The sequence below is a fragment of the Saccostrea cucullata genome, unplaced genomic scaffold (assembly GCF_032062105.1).
Source record: "Saccostrea cucullata isolate Sc308-1 unplaced genomic scaffold, CSIRO_AGI_Scuc_v1 ctg11619, whole genome shotgun sequence".
NCBI lineage: Eukaryota > Metazoa > Mollusca > Bivalvia > Ostreida > Ostreidae > Saccostrea > Saccostrea cuccullata.
Window position 1 is genome coordinate 1,463 of NW_026927538.1, and position 19,354 is coordinate 20,816.

Below are 19,354 nucleotides of genomic sequence, written 5' to 3' on the forward strand. Positions count from 1 at the left end.
TAGATCCGTGCATGTTCAATATTGCTGGCTTTGAAAAATGTCCTCCCTCAAGACTTGTTCCTGATGGAGCTATTAATATCAGTAATGATTCTACTGATTTAACTGCTTTCCTTTTACAGTATCTGATTGACGGCTTTGGCCTGTTACATGTATCACAGGAGTTCGCGTACCTATCAATTTTACCGAAATATTCAATAAATAAAAAAATACGTAATACCTATAATAATAACACAAGGAGTGCAACGCATTTTAGGTCAACTGGGTACCCCTCGCTTAATATCAAGGCTGTCGTACAATTAATCTCCAATCGAAAATTATAAAACACAAACCAATCTTTTTGGAAGGGACCATTCTTTATGGCTTTTAATGAATAAGATTTCAAACTCGTGTTTAACAGCAGCAGCGGTGACATTTCTCCACAAATTCGCTCAAATATCTGTTGTCCGCGACGCCATGACGTGACGTCACGGGCGCGCCCATTTACCCAAAAAAGGAACAAAACTGCCTGAAATGCTAATCTCGATGATTGAGGTCATGTGCGAAAATAAACCAGAGACAAGTTAGTAGACATTCAAGAAAATTTAAAAAGGGGAGTTACAAGTACTTGTACTCGTATCTAAACGTAATATCGTTATCTCTAGTTAATTGTGTATGATTGTTTATTTTTGTTCATTTTGGGTAAATGGACCGCCCGTGACGTCACGTCATGGCGTCGCGGACAACCGTTGCACTCCTTGTGTTATTATTATAGGTATTACGTATCTTTTTATTTACTGAAAATTTCGGTAAAATTGATAGGTACGCGAACTCCTGTGGTATAAGTAAGTAATTAGAATACTAAACAGGTTAATGACCTGAAAATACTCCCTTTTATACTCCCCGCTTGAAAAGGGTACATGTAAATAGTAATCGGAATATCCGTCCGTCTGTCACCTCTTTTCAGGTAGTCACACCCCCCCCCTTTTTTTTAAAGGATGCTACGTCAGTGTCTTTTATAAATTTAGAGAAATTTTCAGATTATGAAATACATAAGACCAATGTGAACCTGTTTTTTTTTTATTTTTTGTTGGATATTTTGGGCTTCCCGGAGGATAACATTGACAATGCCATTTCTTTCTCTAATGTTGAAGAATACACGTATTTTATCATCAACACCATATTTTCCATTGAATTAATTTACTGATAATTTCACAGATTCATTATTACACTATGCCATTATTTTTATCATTTCTCCCACAATAAATCATGGACTTAACCATTATGATCATATGGGTGGCGGGGGGGGGGGTCATTTAGTGAGCTCTCTGCTCTATATGACACAATACTGAAAGTTTCCTCTTCTCTCTTCAAAAAAAATCTAACGATCACTAAAAAGAATTAACGCTTTAAATGTTACGGAAGGGTTTTTTGTTTAATTCTTATTGTTGTACATACAGATGCTTCACAATGGATGGAGTTGAAATGGTAAAAATATCTGATTGTAGCACTAGCTAGAACCCCCACTTTTTCTGTGCTGAAAGTGACTGGTTTATGACCCATGCAGTGATGCACAATACCGCTCACCATGCAGTTGTATTACAAGCTAGCTAGCACACAGCAGAGGGTAATTAAGGATCAAAGGGTGCATATACTACTTAAGCAAGCAAGCGTGCAAAGAGTTAGGATTAAATACAATGTATATGATATGTGGTTACATTATATCAGGGACACATTCATGCATTAGAAAACACAGAGAAACACACATAAATTACAGTGATTGATTATATTTTTTTAAAATATTATATCAATGTTAAGATGTCAATTTCAAGATCTAAAGTGAAAATCAGGTAGATAATAGAAAGTGGAGGCATAATCTCCCCAAAATGCGCAAAAAATTGCGCCGAAAATTGCACTTTTTTTTTAATAACGGGATCTACAGAGTTTTGGTCAAAGACAAATATATAAAACAATTACGCTACAGATCTGCATTAAGAATATTAGGTGTTCTGAGAAGAAATATTTACAACTATATCATCAACATAATAAATAAAAAAAAGTGTTCATGTTCTTAATGGTCATTGTAAGTTGCCGTAATTTTTTCTCTTAATTCTTTTCTCTCTATTTGACTTAAAAGAATTACATGTAAACGAGATAATTGAAAAATGGGCAGAGCTATCTAACAAGAGTTTAAATGCGTGCATAAAAAAAACACATAATACATGTTCAGGTACCTTTTTGTTAACGTGATAAAGGTCACGTTATTGCACTTTGTAATCTACACATGTTCATATGGAAAATATTTTGTAAGGTATTGTTATACACATCTTCGCTAGCCAAGGGTTTCCGATCCGATACCTACTCTACAACGAAGATGTGTTATACAGGGAAGAAATATCTTCTTTCAATAAAGTGCAGAAGGTGAGTACGGCGGGTATTGCCGCACTTTAGATAAAATCAACTTATGTTAATTTTCCAAGAAGAATAATATTAGGGCTTAATATATGTGAGAATACCCCCCCCCTTTTTTTTCCAACACAGACTGACAGAGCGAAGAGTAATTTGTCTACATGTAGGATCTGTGTGGATGACGTAACAAAGGATTATACGTCACGTCGGATCGAAAACTTGAGATTTGCACACTAAAAATGCACCTCTTATCTAGAAGAAAACAAAATGGCGTCTCATGATTTTCTTCAAAGTTTGTAGTTTGATTTCAATACGGAATAGCTATTTGTTTTATCCCCAATTGTGATATTTGTTTACACAAATTAACAAGAGCTTGTATCAATTTTTTAATGGCATGTGGATTAGGTCTGGAAGATCTAACTGAAATATTACTTATCAGCACGGTATGCACAATATACGTATTTATTAGAATGTAGACATGCATACACTGGATGAAAAATACAGTTTCCGCATGGCTGAAACTCTACTGAAACTCTGCGAAAACTTAAGGTTACTAATAGTTTCCGCAAAGTTTCAGTGCGGAAACTTCAAGTTTCAAGTTTCCGCAGTGCGGAAACCAAAGGTGTCCACGAATCCAAATAGTTTCCGCAACTGAAACTTGCTGAAACTTGAGGTATACGCAAGGTTTCAGTATGCGTATATGGTTGAAATACATATGGTGCACCATAGGTTTCCGCAACTGAAACTTGCTGAAACTTGAGGTTTACGCAAGGTTTCAGTATGCGTATACAGTTGGAATACATATGGTGTACCATAGGTTTCCGCAACTGAAACTTGAGGTTTCCGCAAGGTTTCAGTATGCGTATACGGTTGAAATACATATGGTGTACCATAGGTTTCCGCACCAGAGACTTACTATAATTTATACAGTTTAGCCCAGCTTTTCAACCAAGACTCATTTTCCCCCTGAATTTTCATATTGGAAAAAACAAAACACACTCAAACTAGTTATCAAAAAATATTTAATGTTATTATCAACATTTACATACATTGGCTAGGCCATTTATTTTCTCTTGCATCATAAATATTTTTACAACTAAGTCCAAGCTCTCATGTCACAACAGGAGAACAGAGAAAATGTCTGCATTTAATGATGTCTCATACATGAGAGATAATCTTGAGAGAGGAACTTAGAACTGCAATCAATCAACTAAACCTGAATTTGGTATATGCAAGTCTAGTTTCATCAAGGAAATGTAAAAGTACTTGATATAATAAATGCACAAGTTCACATCTTTAGTAGGCAATAAGCACCAAAGTGGATTTCTTTGTTAAATATTCAGTTTGTAGTCCATCATCAACTAACAGAAAAGTCCTTGAGTGGTCCACATTTTTGAAGACCCACTTGCACTTCAAGTTGGATTGACCTGCTCATCAGTTACTTCAACCTATTGAAAATATATAAAAAATATAGTTTAACAAAATCTCAATCTAAATAAAACAACGTTAGATCCTCTTGCTACTCTCACTACTCAACATCTAACAGCATCTATAGAAGGTCACGTCAAACAACTCAGACTCTAGACTTATTCATTCCAATAAATTAAATACAATAATTTTTGCATTCGAGTATTTGATTGGTTAATAGAATTTAACATCTGATGTGAAACTCTACAGGATGCCATTAGATTTTAGTCAATATGGGCGCAGATCTAACATTCAATTTTAATAAGATTGACAAACTGAAAGTTCATAAAACTGTTCTAGCACAAGCCTTTGTTTGATTAATTTCAGATTTTCAGCATTTTTGATCAGAATGATTTAAAATAAAATCTAAAAATTTATCAAGTGTAAAATTTCATTAGTTTTTTAAAGTTGCCTCTTTTAAACACTTGACAAGGGATAATGAAATAAACAAACTTGAATGTATTTAAATGTACTGAATATGTATGTATAGATTTGTTTCTGATAAGATTTTCAGAGTAAATTAAGGATTTTTTTCTTCATTTTACTTGTTCATCAAAATATTTTTTGTACCCCTAACCTAGACCCTTAGAACATCTTGATATTTGAATAACAACTAGAGGCCCTCAGACCTTATAGGTCACCTGAGTATCATGTAAAGCCTAGAAAAAAAATATTTTTGTTCCCGACCCACCCTAATATATAGTGCCGACCCTAAATTTTTTTGTAATACTTTTGTCCCATGAAGTGCAAGATTTCACCCTGGGATTTATAGTCTCCCTCCAACTTTGCAAGCTTTTCAACATGTTAAAGACAGAAAGAAGTTTGAGTTACCTTTCTTTTAAGTCACAGAAATGCTTGAAAACACCATTTCTTTTTTCATTAATGTTACTTCTATACACTTTTTGATTCAAGAAGCAAAAAAAAAATGTTTCAAAAAAATAATTACCTACCGATCTACCTATATTTTTTCAGCCTGAAATTAAAATAGATCAAGTTAGTACAGTACCGTACATTAATACTGTAACTGTTTTTGTTGTTAGCATGAGCTAAGAAAAGTCCCAAAAACCACTTGCATGTCCATTTCCTTGCACCTGACATTCAGTTAAAAATCTAATAGACACATGACAAAGAAAAAAAATGATGGAAAATTGTGTCATTTTAAAATGGACACACTCTGGTCTAATTCTAAGTGGCAGTCCTATCACAACCACAATTTAAAAGTTCTTGAAAAGCAATTATATCTGAGAGTGAGAAAATTTAAATAAATTTCAATTTTTCATAAAAACAAGACTACGTCTAAATTATGTTTGTTTAAAGTATGTAGGCCTTCTTTGATTCAAAATTATAATCCATGTAATACTTTATTTTATTTATTCCATTTTGCATCAAGGGCAGATAACTATTTATATACGGTAATACGACAGAACTATGACTCTTTAGTGGCCATTGTTGAAAATTGATTTAATTAGTGATAGAAATATGGCAAATGGTAAACAGCTATAAACAGAGATCTTACAAAAATCTTATTTGTGTATCAGTCATTTTATCAAGTCAATAAAATTTAGAAGTCATATAGACGTAAAAGTATTATGTCAAATTTTCATAATGGGTCACACAGTGTGGCCCAGTGGTTAGAGCGCCACGCCTCAAGTCGGGAAGTAGGTGCTGATTCTTACATCACGGGTCTGAATCCACTGTAGTACATAGAGACCTCTCCCTCGGATGAGAGCAGAGACTGTGTTGGTGATGTGTCCACACGAATAAAAAGTTCTCTAAACAGATATCATAATTTCTACGAGCAACAAAAAAATACTAGTATATGACTATATAATATCAATGCATGCAACTTAAGAAATTAATAATGGCCAATTGCTCATTTCATCAATCTCCAGTCTATCATAATGCAGAATTTATATACAGGTAAACAATAGCTGTTCTGTTGATATCAAGAGAATCATGTTTATGGTTAATATGATTTAAAAGTGATTTCTGATATTTAGAAACTGCACGGTGCAGCACAACATTTAATATTTGAAGCCCAAAGTAAAAAAAACATAAGTATTTCTAATGAAGAATTAAACCATGCACACTAAATCAAGTTTTAGGTTGCTTAAATAGTCTTATTTATTACATAAAGATCAAAACATGCATATGTGTCAACATGAATTTAAAATTTAATTTAAAGTAAATATCATTTTGAGTTTACATGTATTTCATCATAATTATGCTTTGTACGAAAAGATACTTATGTATCTTTGTATATAAATAGTTTATTCACTTTCAACATTTGCTTTAAATCCTTATGTATGGTGTGAAAATAAAATACTTCAACTTGAATAATGTGCGGCATTATGAAAATTATCAAGTCACTTTCATAGCCCCAAAAGCTGCAAGTTCTCAGGAATTTTACTTTCATGACTACAACATGTAAAAATTGGTATTTCACAGTGATACAATACTACAGGATGGCATTCTCCCATCATGATGCTCTCTTACATGTCTAATATTTACGATTCTAGATTGCATGTATGTTAAAAATATATTGAACCCCTTCCTCAGCGGGCAGCACAGTCTTCCATCAATAATAAAAACAATTCAGCAAAAAATAAATGTACGATTCAAGAAACTACTTCTGAGAATAACATTGAACACATCCAGCAGCTATAATGAACAATAAAGCTCACCTTTTCTGAAAAAACATAAGTGTGGGGTCAAATCCAATGAAAAAGTAAACACCGGATACAAGTACATAACGATATTATCCTCTAAAACCAACCTACATTTAAAATTCCGGAATACTACAGCACGTTGTAATTTTTTAATTATGTAAATTTTACATGATCGGGACGATGCAGAAAATACATTGGCATATTCTAATATTCATACGAAAAACATGAAAGATAAATAGAATGGTGCAAAATACATGCATGCGTTTAAACAGCAGTGAATTATAAATGTATAACAACCTAAGCTGAGAATGATTTACAAGGCGCTTTTTCACAATAATTACAACTGTACAACGGTCATTTTGAATTTTTGGAACGCGCCATTTTAGGTCAACATTATTCTTACGATTTCAGACGATAAAAACAAAAATAAAGGTGCTCTGAACTGTAACTAATAACTACCTGTATCAAATTGCGTTTGGGGTGCCTTTCTTCAGTATAGATTCAAAAGATCTTCTCATCTCTGTTGTTTTTCTTGAGCAAATTCTTGGTGTTTTCTTCGCCATTTTGTCCTTCTTTCTTTTCTGAAAATCTATCCAATGAGAGAGAAGCATTCTGCCGCGATACGCCACCTAGTGATTCAAATTCTTTACGGAAAATTCAGTTTAGTTTTTGCATTTCTCTTTTGGCAATTTTTTTTTATGTTTTAAATGCAAATGTCCTTGTATATAAATGGCAACAGAATGAACAGTCTTGAATGATAAAATAAAATTGATCATGGAATAGAAGGGGATAAAAAGCGAATTTTAGACCTTTATTTCATGATTATGGTAATTGTTGAAACGGACTCCGAGTGTCCTAATGTTTTCAAATAGATTAATTTAAAGTCACATGTACACATGTACTTCGATTATTGTGTAAAAAGAAAAGAAAAGAAAAAAGAAAATGGTATACAAGTCAACAAAGTTATGCTGATGGCATATTAACCACATATATGTGCAACTCAAAAGTAAAATTGGGGTTATAAGAATTATTCATCAATTGTTGCAAATTTTCTACTCAGAAAATATCAACATGAATGTACAAGTATATTTGTTATCTAGGAATTTCCTGTCACAGCTTACAAATTGAAGTGGGAGATATACCAATATTTCTCCTGAAGATCGATTATGTAGATGTAAAATTCATTTTGTTTTATAACATTGTCATGTAAAAAAAATATGATCGTCAAACATGCCCCCCCCCCAAAAAAAAAAATTATTTCAGTTTATTAATAGGAAATCTCCATACTTCTCAGCTTTAGATGAAGAACCAAAAAAAAAAATTGGTCACTCAATACAGAAGATAGGGAAATTCTTAATTTTGCAGGCAAATTTATATAAATGATATCATGTAATAGAAGTGGTCATAGTCCTTTACACATGTCATATGTAAATTCTTCTTTATTCCTTTATAAAACAGGATTATTAATTGCTTTTAATAATTGTTTTGCTATTGATTGACTTATTAGGGTCTTCCGTCTCCAACGGAAGACCCTTTAATTATTCTATTGTTTCTTTTTCACTTTTATTAAGGTCTTCCGACTTCCTTCGGAAGACCTTACTGTTTCCTATTATTATTATTATTCCCTTTTCATAGTACACGTGATTTCTCGGGAACTACTCAATCGATTTTAAAGATTTTTTCAAGAATGATGCATTCTTGTAATATCTCCAGACCATTTTTTATTTTTTTTTAAAAATCACTTGCGGTAACATTTTTTGTCCGATTTTCTATTTTTAAATTGCCATTTTGTCCAAGCATCTTCTTGTTAACCACTCAAGATTGAAACACGATATTTCCAGGGATGATAAAACATCATTTTGGGTTATGCATGTCGTATTTTAATTTTGCATCCGTCACTTCCGGTCGACACAGGAAGTGATGTTTAATTTTAAGATTTTTTGAAAAATGTAACAGTTTTGAACAAAGACAAACAGAACTTATGTTTACATTCACAATCGTCAACAAAAAGCATTCATTGGAATAACTTCCGGTTTAAACCGGAAGTAGTCGAAAAATCAAACTTTCGCTCTCAAATCAAAAGAAATTGAATAAATGATGAAATTTGAGTTTTTCAAAGTTTTTTCTGACCTTGTGACTTTGATGTCAGCCGGAAATAATGCCTGAATTGTCAAAAGTCGTCAAATGACGTCACTTCCAGTCAAAGCGGAAGTAGTCAGAAAATGCAAATTTTTACCGTTTTGACATATTTTTGCTTATTTATGGCACTAGAAGCGTCCATCCAAATTTGATTTCTCTTGATGACGTCACTTCTTGTCAAAACAGGGTGGAAAACCTTCTCGTTGCTTTGCAACGGGTGCTTCTTTTGACAGCTTAGTTACTCTGCAAAATTGTAAGCAGTGAAATAAATTGTGCAATTAATATTTATGGATATTAAGTTTTAATTCATAAATAAATAACCAATGAAGATGTTATTTTAATTGCGAATCTGCATTCTACTTGAAGCCGAGAACTCTATTTTTCCGAATCAGTCATAAACCGAACTAGCTACTTTTAGACATGTCACCTTATTCTCAAATATCGTTGATTATATCTTGTGTTGAACGATTGAACATGTATATACTAAAATAACATATATTAAAAAAAATTTGATTGTTAAATATTCTGCTTGAAGCCAAGAACTTTATTTTTCTGAATTACTTATACACCGAGCTACTGTTCAGCATTTCCGGGGTACCATATTCTCAAATATCGTTGTTTACGTCTGGTGTTGAACTATTGATCATTGAAGAACATTGAAGAACAGTTGAAAGAATCAGCAATTACTTCGAATAGCGAACAGAGTTTTTTATAAAGTGTATCTGCATAGTTGATTCACAGTGTAAGTTTTATTATTTACGGTGAACAGTCGTGTTTTTACATGATCATATTTTGATGGTAACGGGATGTTTCGCGCCGATGCATGGTTCGCACCGCGATGTTTCGCGCCTATTCTGTTTCGCGCTGAGATGGTTCGCCCCACGATGTTTCGCTCCCAGAACATTAATAAAATAATATTGATAAATGATACTGATTGTAAAATTGATAAAATCATATTCATGTATCATGTAAAATCAGAAAAAAACAATTGGCCATTTATAAAGCCAAGTTTTAAATATCGACTAAGAAAATATGTCTAGCTCATTAAATTTTACAATCAAACTTCCTGGTGGATTATTCTATACACAAGTTCTCATTTACACAAATTATATTTTTTCAAGTTCACGCAGATAATTGCTTTACGACTTTATAATTGCTGTAATAAATTAATTCTCACCTTTTGATCTCCAACTAATTACAACTATATAGCTGAACACACACGCTGAGCAAACGGGCGCCATATCAACATTTACGATCCGTTACCTGTGGCAAGGCATATTATAAAGTCATGATTCTGAGTGTACAACACTTATTTATATCTAAGATTTAATAAATAGTCTTAAATTATCACAAAATAAATGAAATATTTAAAAAAAGAGGGGAGATGTTTCGCGCCGAAATCGGCGCGAATCATCCCGGCGCGAAACATCGCAGTGCGAAACAGAATCGGTGCGAAACATCCCGGATTCATTTTGATAACCCGTTCGACATGATCGATATCGCCATCTTGAACGGACCTGTAATGAATAAGGAAGCAAACTTCCTTTCAAGTATTTAAAACTTTGGACAGCAATTGACAATTTACATTTAATTTTTTCTCTGTTTATTTATAAATGTGCTAGGGGTACAATATTAAATTTAGAATAGAACGATAAAAAGTTGTTACGTAACAATTTCAGATTTTATCGTGTGTGCACGCGAATGGATTTTTCGCTATTGAAAATTTGCGTGCAAAAAATGACCTTAATTATTTAATATTTCATTGCTGTAACATGACAATTTGCCCATTTTTTATGATAACTGGTTTTCAAAATCAGTTACAGATAGGTCTTCAAAACAATATGAATCACACCTGATGCATTTAGTTACATTGCTTGAATTACCTCCATAATTAACTTGGGGTAGTTTTAATGATCTATTCAATAACACTTATTTCTTGAATATTTTGTTTCAAGCATACTCAAAAATACAGTAGCTTTTTGATGCAGGATGCGGTGTTGATTAGAACAGATATGAAACCTATTATTGAATATATAGAGGATATTTAATGTTTTATTATAGTTGAATATGGAATTTATTTCACTCGTGGGACAGGATTTTCTATATTTTCATGAGTGCGAAGCACACAGTCAATGACAGGATATCACATTTATTGAATGGTTAAATTGCAGTATTTCACTGTTAAAGTGTAATAATGAGTTTTCTTTAAAGAGTTGTACATTTCCTATACAGTAATAGTTTGTTCCTCTCTCAGACAGGTTTGAAAATGGCTCACATCAAGAATCTTTAATATTACGAAAAACATAGTATTTCAAGAATCATACAGTGGAGTCGTCAATTCCGGGTCATGATGGAATCGAATGAGATTCCGGGTCATCTCCCATTCTCGGTCACTCATCTATATCTTATGCCATATTGTGAAAATTTAAGTGCAGAAAACTTTATGAATACTCTGGTCATGAAGAATTGGTTTTCCATTGGTAATTAATTTATTTAATGACAAAAATTTTAATATCAACTTTAAGAGAGCATCTATCAGTCAAAATTCTGAAATGTACGCATTGAAGAAAGGGATTTTTCTGCTTCGGTGACAGGCTACTTTTGTTTTTGTTCAATGCAGCAAGTCTGATATAAAAGTTCAAGATTAATATTAAGATCTCAAAAGTTTGGCAAATTCATTTAGTTTTAACTCGGTAATCAATCATATTGATCACTGCTCAAATAAAATTATATGATTAAAATATCAAACTGAAGTAGTCTCTCTAAATGCTGTTCACATTACCTTGTGGTATGAAACATGTCAAAGCTTAATGTACAAAACCAAGTGACAATCGTGAATTTAGCTTGATTATTAAAGTATTCTAACTGTAGTGTATTTCTTATGAGTTTACATGTACCATTCAAATGCATCTTCTAATAAATAAATTTAGTTGTGCATGTATGGTAAATTTAAATGCCAAAATATTTTTAAAAAAATTCTGCACATTACAATCTGTTTTGTTGTTATTGTTTTAAAAATAATTTAAACATATTTCTGTTGTTTACATTTTTCCGAGCTGCATGAATACTTTTATGTTTCATATATATCATGAAAATCGTGTTCCAAAACAATTAATGAATATCACAAGACCGTGAAGTCACATAGAAGAAGAGATAATTATTTATAACTTGGCAAGCTAGGCCTTGCTGAAATAACCCTGTAAATATTGTTCCCTTGTAGCTACTTTGAAAACAATAAGGTTTTTGGGTGACTCACTATTTGTACCTTCAATACATTATTACCCGGTACATATTTTGCATAAAATATACATATAACAGATTTGCAAAATATCCACGAAACACACTAACGTGATCCAGAATTGGCAACTTCACTATAGTAAATTAAACTTAAAGTAGGTCTGGTACACTCAGTACATTTACTAATAGCTACATAGCTAAAATAACTTACTGTAGCTTTTTACCTAAATGAGGTAGTTTTTTGCCCCCCTCTCTTTCACTGAAAGTGGGGGATATTAATTTGGGTCTGTTGGTCTGTCTTTAGCGCTTTTGTTTCCACATGATGTGTTGAAAACACTGAGCTTTTGCAATGAAATTTTGCATAGTAACTCCCTATGGCTTAAAGAAGAACCCTATTGATTTTAAGGTCAAAGGTCAAGTTCATGAATTCTGTCTTTTATAAAACTTTTTTGCACTATATCTCGAGAACCTTTTGCAATGAAATTTAATCAAATTTTGCATATAAACTCCCTGTGGCCTGAGGAAGAACCCTAGTGACATTTAGGTCAAAAGGTCAAAGTTCAAGGTCATATACAATCTGTCTGTGTGTAACACTCGTTGCCAATAATTCAAGAAGATTTTGAGCTTTTGGAATGTAATTTTTTAGCAAAACTCTCTAGGGTCTCTCTCATTCCCTTAAAGTGTCACACCCCATTTGTTTTATTAGTATTTATTGTATTAAAGGTCGCTATTTTTAGCACAGAGGCCTGTAAAGAGTTATTACATATATTACAGGTTCACGATAGACTTTAAACTCTTATTTTATTTATTAAGACTGTTTAATAAAGGCAAAATTAGACAAATGCATTATATGAAATTTTGACAATATCAAACGTGAATATAAACATGTATTGTGACTTCGTGTTTGCTCATAATTTCTGCTTGAAAAATGCGGTTGTGTGGTGTAGTGGTTTGTATCTCGCTAAACATGTTAGAGGTACCTGGATTGAATACCAGATGATACATTTTCTTTTTTTTTTAAATTCCTTTCCTTTTAGTATTCAGCAAGTGAAATGAAAAAGTTATGATATAGGACCATCGATCCACATCCCGTCAGCACATGTTCACTTTTTAGCTCAAGTGAGCTTTTCTGATCACATTTTGTCCCTCGTCCTTCTGTCCATGTAGCTGTTTAGCTGTCCGTCCGTCTGGAAACTTTTTACGTTTTCGACTTCTTCTCAAGAACCAATGGGCCAATTTTAACCAAACTTGGTACAAAGCATCTTGAGTAAAGGGGAGTTTAAATTGTTAAATAAAGGACCAAGTCCCTTCGCAAGGAGAGATAATCAAGAAAAGACAAAAACAGGATGGGGTCATTAAAAATCTTCTCATGTACCACTAGGCCAAAAACTCTGAAACTTAAGAGCGTGTCTCAGAGAAAAACATGCAAAATCTGAAAAATCGTCCAGGAGGGTCTACAAAACTTTTCATTTTATCATATATTTTTAAGGTTTAGGTTGTCTGAGGATCTAAAATTTAAATTTGAAAAGTGTGCCACGTGTTTCTATTTTTAGTAACAGCCCTGTTTCTATATTTAGCAAAAATTGGCATAAAATAGTAGGTGCAAATATGAAAGTTTGAGACCTTGCAAAAACAATTGAAAAATTTTTGCAATGCCAGATATTAATTATATCATCAACACATACATGTCAAAGATGAAAAAAAAAATTTTCACAATGCATCTATATGTATTCTATGATCGAGCCACGAGTAAAGCTAAATTTAGAACTTTAGATTTATTATCCTTGTTTAGAGCAATGGTACAGCTTAAATGGAGAAAATAATTTGATCTAATAATGTGCTTTATAATAATTATTTATGTTCTATCAAATATAAAAAATTCACTGATGGCTTTTAATAGGACATATAACAAATAATTGGCGGAAATGATGACCTTTTGATTTTAGCCAAGCTCTCCATTTGTATCTTAAAATTGTTCAAATGTAATGAATATTGCTTCAATTGATGATTAATAATTTTATTTTAATGTAAATAAATGCTGAAAAAGACAATCAAAATTAAAACCGTCGTGAAAGTTTAAAATATTCACCAAAATTGATAAAGAAAGATAATAAAATGAGTGTTATTTGTGTGTTGAAGAGTTATCTCCCGTAGTAGAACTCTCCATACAAAAAAGGGAGAAAATGATATTGCAACACTGAGGGGGCAGAGGAATGAATATGATTTCAGCAATTTTTCAAACATTTCAAGCAGTGATGGCCCAATAAATTCATTTAGAAGAATACACCAAGGATCTTTCAAACCATATGCGTTTACTCAAGTCTCTGAACATACCCTAGCTGGGTTGTATGGAAAATTTATGATGTACCAGAGGCGATCGTTTTGCTGCATTCTGTACTGCTGTAGGCCTATAGAAATGGTATTTTTTCTATTGACATTACTAGCACAATAATATTATAAGTATGTCCAAGACAATTAAGGATTAAAATGGCAAAGAATTAAGTCAAAGTGCTGCCATCCCGATCAAAAGGAAGAAAGCAAAAGCAGACCGATGGGCTACCCCTACCTTTGTATAGAATACTGATTGAAAATGAGGGAGACAATATACCAGTTCAGTTGGATCAGGTAGGACAAAAATTTCAGTTGGAAGTTAGAATAATGAATGTATGAGTTTGGACCAAGGAGTATGACAGTGGTTTTGAATTAAAGAGGAAATAGGTATATTTTGATACATGCAAGGACAATTTTGAAAGTTTAGCTGATCACACAAATATTTCGTCACCATAATTACATAAAGATTTATACAAAATTAAATTGAGTGCCTATAAATTTTTCAAATTGATGATATTTTGAAAATGAAGAAAATTGATAAAAATCATTAAAATATACTGTCACTCATAAAGTTTATACTGAAAAATTTAGAATGTATATGCACTAGACAGTATATGCTTGCTAGTACACCAGGTGTATTATAGAGGTGTGAAACATCTCCCAAATATTTTATAATTCCTCTCTTGAATTAGCCATTATTTACAATTGATTAAAATTCTTTCTCATAGCAACAGTTGTCCATGTGCTGCAGTATTTATTGGATCCAACCAAATCAGAAGAGAAAACCCTGAAGCAAATTTATATGGTAAAGTGTAGAGCTAGAAAATTAATAATTATATTTTTCACTGGTCACTTAGGCTATCACCTTGATTTTTTAATAACTCAATACTCCAATAACTCTTTTTATCCCACTGGGCCAGCTGATATTAAAAGAACTGGCCAAAATGCATAACTATAATTTATAGTACATGTAATACCTGTTTATATTACATGTATTATGATACTTTGTAATAGTGCAACATACATCTGTACATGTAACAAAACAAACCAAAAGTCTCTGTTGAGACTGTAGCTCTATTGGTTTGTTCTTATAACAAACAGAAAAAGGAAGAAAAAAAGTAGCAGTTGGGTCTAGAATAATGATTTTTGATAAAGCCTCTTTTTGTGGCAAGATTGCAATAAAACCACAACTGTAGGAGCTGCTTTTATAAAATTTTAGAAAATTTTCAATTTTAGTTACTGTGACAAAACCATTCATCAATATAAAAAAAAACAATAAACAACAATGTTTCTCTGTGTAGTCTATTTGCCACATTATATTATAATCAGACTATAACTGTATTTAAAATAGCCTTTTGAAAGTATTTCACAGAAATTTCTAATTAACCATGGCAACACTGTTCATCAAAATTAAAAAAAAAACATACATTATCTTCTAATTTATAATTCAACCGTTTACAAAGGTTATCGTCTTTCTCGAGAATTTTTCACTCATATGGAGATGTCACTGTTTGCTGGTGAAGGGCTTCAAGTTTATACCTATATACTGGGCACTCATGGCCATTGAGCGGTGAGGGTTCTTTATCATGCCAGCGCCCACCATGACACGGGACCTACGTTTTCAAGGTCATACCCGTTATTCGAAAGACCTATGACTTTCACTTCTGATGTCGAGCGCTTGGTGAAGGAATAGTCACTACCTTTTACTTCTTAGGTTTGACGTGGCACCGGGAACGAGAATCGAACCCGGGCCGGACCTCCTGATCATGAAAGGAACGCTCTACCACTAGGCTACCGTTAACGGTCCTATTATGAAAAGTACACTTAATAGTTAGTCTTAAAATAAATCACCACCTTCATCTAAAGTAAATTGTTTATGATGCATTATTATTCATATTTTAGGTAATACAGGGATTTCTAAGAGTGGAGGATCACAGGAGTGGAACTGTTTCATTTACCCAACACCTTGAGCTGACTGATCAAGGAAAATATGAAGCAGTTTACAGATGAAAGTTCTGCTGGAAGCACAGAGATTAATACTGAACAATACATGTTTAACCTCTGTCCGGACTCATCATAACAGAAAGTATTTTCAAAATGTTGCAATCACAAAAATCTTCTGGGAGTTGGAAATCAGTCTTACAGAAATTGAAGATCAAGTAGGAACACTGCAGCAAATTTATATGCTACAAAATGTGAAAGTATTAGATAGTCTCAAAATTACAAACAGTCAAATCAGGTAGAGTTGATGACGGAGCCCAGAGTGAGCCAACAGGAGAAAGCATGGGTTTGGCACTGGAAAGCAGAAGAAAGCAATACAATTCTCCAAGAAAGAAAAGGACTACTTGTTCATGATATGCAAAGAATGTGACAGAACAGGAAAATGCCCCGATAATGTCTCATTGGCAGATGAGCTGAAGAAAGTAACTGATAAAAATGGTGAAAGACTTTTTAAGAAAGTCAAATAGCTAAATATTTCACAAGTAAGAGGATATATTGCCTCATATATTTGTCAATAAAATCTAAGAGTGTCTCTGTACCTCCCTCTGTAAAAAGCCAATTGTTGTCTGAAAGTTGTTTTGAAGATGTTTGTATTGATGAGGATGAAAAACTTGAAGAGATTGTTTCTGCTTTAGACTCGAATGAACATGAAGATCAAATGACTTGTATGGTTTACATCTGTAAATATTCAATAAGTTTATAACCTGTATAATCATGATAATCACATATTTTGAAAGAGGGGAATCGAGGATTCAGAAAAAATATATTGATATGTGGAAAAATTGATTTTATTTTGCAGTTGTTGAAGTGTTGAGTAGTAATTAAGCATAAATATTTTATATTTCATGATAGTCATAAATTTGTGGGTCTCTCCATGCCCCAAAAACATTGAAAATTAGCCCCCCCCCTCTCACACACACACAAAAATTAGAACCTTGGAAATTAAAGGTTCCAATATACTGAACCATGGTATTGATTTTGACATTCTTACATTATGATCAAAAGTTTCATTATCATTAAAATGTTGGAATTCTGATTGAGTTTGATGGGATATCAAAATGAGTTATTTAAATTTATAATCTCTGTTGCCTACATCACAATATGACTTCTATCAAAGATTGTATGAATCATTATAAAAGTAATTAGTTCCCAAAACAGTGTAACATGTTTTGGAATCAACAGAGAATGAAATTAACTTCAGTAACTGTAAACATGAATGTATTTTAAGTGTGTTTACTGTAACCAACATTATGTACATGAAGTTCATGCATTACATACCATATATTGTAAAATAAGAGATCGCAATGCTTATTTTGACCTTTATGCACTTGTTTTCTGAATTCTATTTTAGGAGAGCTATCACATTCAAAAGATGTGGAAAAATAATCAAACTTATGAATTATTACAGAAGTTTGGTTTTGTTTACTTAAAACATTTACAATATTCTTTTCCTTACATGTTAAGTTTAAGCGATGTTAAAGGAATCATAATATTGTGTGTAACACCCCCCTCCCCCCACACCTACCCCTTTCTAATGGATTATTTTGATTTATAGAGGTGTTATCTATTGAACTGTAATTAATATGTTTAATTTTTAAAATACAGACATGAATGTTACCACAAAAAGATTTTTATTTAATGTTTTGAAAAGTTTTAAAGTATTTTATGTATAACACTTTAAGTATTTTTGATACCTTGAGAGTGTCAAAATTAACTAACTTTGACATTCAATAAATACAAAAGTTTAAATTTGCCATCAGCAATTTTTTCATATTTTGTTCACATAATCATCCTTAACAATAAGCAGTAAAATTTACTAGATTAAAATTTCCATTATGGCAGTTAGTGTTATTTCAATTTATTAGAAAATTGACATTTTTTCAAAAATATGGAACATTGCCAATTTTATGACCTTTTTGCACTTAAACACAATGGATGTCAGTCATTTTTACTATGCACTTAAAAAGTACTAACCTGTGTTCTTTTATTTCAAAATTAAATATTTTGATAATAATGAGAGTTCAGTTTTAATTCTTCTCCAAATATGACTAAAAAGTATAAAATATGACCTGAGATTTTGTTGCATAAGAGCTATTTTTAGTAACAGGTCATATAAGGTATACCGGTATGGTTGGCACATTAAAATTTGTCCAATTTCCATTCATGCATACTAGATTTGGCTCGCAAAATTTGAAGGCAATTGGAGAACCTTGCTACTGGACCATTTTGCATGTTTTTCTCTGAGACACGCTCTTAAATGGAAGTATCCTGGGGAAGTGTGGATTCTAAATCGTTTAAATCAGGACTCCCTGTCATAGGGTGGGACCACAATAAGGATTCAAAGTTTAACATAGAAATGTATAAGAACAAACTTTAAACATCTTTTTCTCAAGAATCACTGGGCCAGAAGAGGTGAAACTTATGTGGAAGCATCCTTGGGTAGTGTAGATTCTAGATTGTTCAAATTATGACCCCGGGGGTTGGGCAGGGCCACAATAGGGAATTAAAGTTTTACATAGAAATATATTGGCAGAAAACTTTAAAAATCTTCTTCTGAAGAACCACTGGGCCTGAAAAGCTGAAATTTATGTGGAAGTACCTGCATGATATTGTGTATATTCTAAATTGTTGAAATCATAACCCCTAGGGGTTGGCCACATTTTTTTATTGGGCTGCGTCTTCGTTTCATTTATAAAAAATATAACGAGCAATAACATTTGCACTAAAAATATTTTAGCATTTCTCTTTTCTCTTAGATCCATAAAATATTCATGATTTAGCACTTCTAAAAAAGCCAGCGGGTAGTATTTTATCCTGTTTGGACAGTTCTATTTTTTTTTTAATTCTTCCTAATAATTTTTTTTATTGTTGATCAATTAAATGCTTAATTTAACTTATACTTTTGAATTTAGAGAGGAAGGGATTTATAATTATCATAAATGCATGTCTATAAAGTTGCTTACTACAATGTACTTTGGCACTGGAATAATACAAAATCTGAAATTTAAGTACTACAGCAAAACTCAGTTATAACGAAGTCACTGGGACCCATGAAATTACTTTGCTTTATCCGTAATTCGTTATAACCGTATAAGAAATTATTTAAATTTATATAGCTGGGAATC

The 19,354-nt window shown here is 32.4% G+C and overlaps 1 long non-coding RNA gene across 1 annotated transcript; it reads left to right on the forward strand.

The window, feature by feature from the left end:
- Positions 1-14,427: 14,427 nt before the first annotated feature.
- On the forward strand, positions 14,428-16,420 carry LOC134274745 (uncharacterized). The gene is made up of 3 exons (XR_009993712.1): positions 14,428-14,522; positions 14,957-15,033; positions 16,131-16,420. It is a non-coding gene; the product is annotated as an uncharacterized LOC134274745 (long non-coding RNA).
- Positions 16,421-19,354: the final 2,934 nt, after the last annotated feature.